Source organism: Frankliniella occidentalis, unplaced genomic scaffold (genome assembly GCF_000697945.3).
Source record: "Frankliniella occidentalis isolate FOCC.00 unplaced genomic scaffold, Focc_3.1 Scaffold315, whole genome shotgun sequence".
In the NCBI taxonomy this organism is placed as follows: domain Eukaryota; kingdom Metazoa; phylum Arthropoda; class Insecta; order Thysanoptera; family Thripidae; genus Frankliniella; species Frankliniella occidentalis.
The window spans coordinates 178,716-180,254 of record NW_026267440.1 but is presented as its reverse complement, the minus strand read 5'-3'; the positions used below and the strand labels follow the sequence as shown (position 1 = coordinate 180,254).

The window sequence follows — 1,539 nt, the reverse complement described above, 5'->3', positions numbered from 1 at the left end:
ATTTTTATGCTACAAGCATACGCATAAAATTTCAGGTACCTAGCTCAAACCGTTCTCGAGTTATCGTGATTACAGAAAACAGACAGACACACAGTCACGAAACTTTTTGATCATCACTGAAATAATAGGCTCCGCTATCGCTCAGCCAATTACGGACTCTCCTACGTAGAATTTTGCGCAACTGTGATACGGATCACATATTATCTGCAATATGGATGAAATCGTCCGTAATATGGATAACTTCATGAGTATACAAACATGGCTTGATTTGTAATCTCGTTCTAACATTATTATTTTTTGTCTACCTCACGGATAAAGGCATGTTTGTTACACGTTAGGCCATTCCAATTTGGTGCTTGAAGTCGGCGATTTTGGAGGTCGGCACCTCAAATGAAAGATTGGACCTAGTAGAGACCCTGTGCAAAGTGCAAACTGGAAAAAGTTTTAAAAACAGGTATTTGCGCCTGTGGTGACGTCACTTAGACTACCCGCGTTACACGCCTGTAGCGCATCGTAGCCTAGTACGCAGGCGTTTTTGACATTATTTAATTTTTTCAGTAATTGCGTCAACGCTACCTGGCACGCTACATAGTTCTGAAAAGGGCACGGTACGGCCTTCGCATTGGCAAAAACAATATGTTTGATTTTGCCAATTTCGGCTGCCAGGAGCGAGCCGCGCGGCCCACGACGTTTAGGACCCTGGACACGCCCGGTCAGTCGCGAGCTCGGATTCACCATGTCGAATGTGGAGTAGGACCCATATGGTCACAATTTAAACCCGAGACGTCTCCTCTAACCCCACCGTGTCATCACGGCAGAGCCAATCAGATGGCGGCCCGCTGCGCGCCAATTTCGAGCCCGCTCTGAAAATCGCGATGCGCGTCGGGTAAACGTTATCGCACAGAGGCCAAACTCTGCACAGGGTCTCTACTAGATCCAATCTTTTATTTGAGGTGCCGACGTCGAAACTTTTTTTTTGTGGAATAGCCTATTACACGTATCAAATAATCCATAATACGGCCGACTTAATCCGTATAACAGATGATTTGTGATCCGCATTATGCTTGCACGAAATTCTCCGTACGTGAGTCCCTTGGAAATGATAGAGAATCGTTTATATAACTAGGTAGATGTGTGCCAGGCGCGTCGCAGCGTAACAGTGTTTCGTGAGATATCACCAAAACCTAGGCCTAGAAGATGACACAAGAACTCTGGAAACCGAAGTGCGTACTTGAACGCAGGAAATACTGTGTACTTGTTGGTATTCAGTATTTCCTGCGTACTTGCCCGACGCAAAATTTTCTGTATGCTATTAGGTTGTTTTTAGTTTGTCATGACGAACATAAACGTACTAGTAGCGACCTTCTGCTAGCAGGTCGCTGTATGTTCGTCAAGGTGCGTCAAAAGTTCGCATATGTATCACTTTGCACCATCTGCCAAACTGTAAGCGAACATAGTTCGTTTTCCTGTGGTATGCTGCCAGTGCGCTGAGTGTTCGCTTGCAGTACGCCAAATGTTCGTTTTCAGTACGCTCTAGAT

At 45.3% G+C, this 1,539-nt stretch overlaps 1 protein-coding gene across 1 annotated transcript in view; it reads right to left on the bottom strand.

Moving 5' to 3' along the window:
• The window catches only part of LOC113211427 (mucin-5AC-like), a gene marked incomplete at its 3' end in the record, with an annotated part of 53,501 nt that overhangs the window by 26,077 nt on the left and 25,885 nt on the right, over window positions 1-1,539 (bottom strand).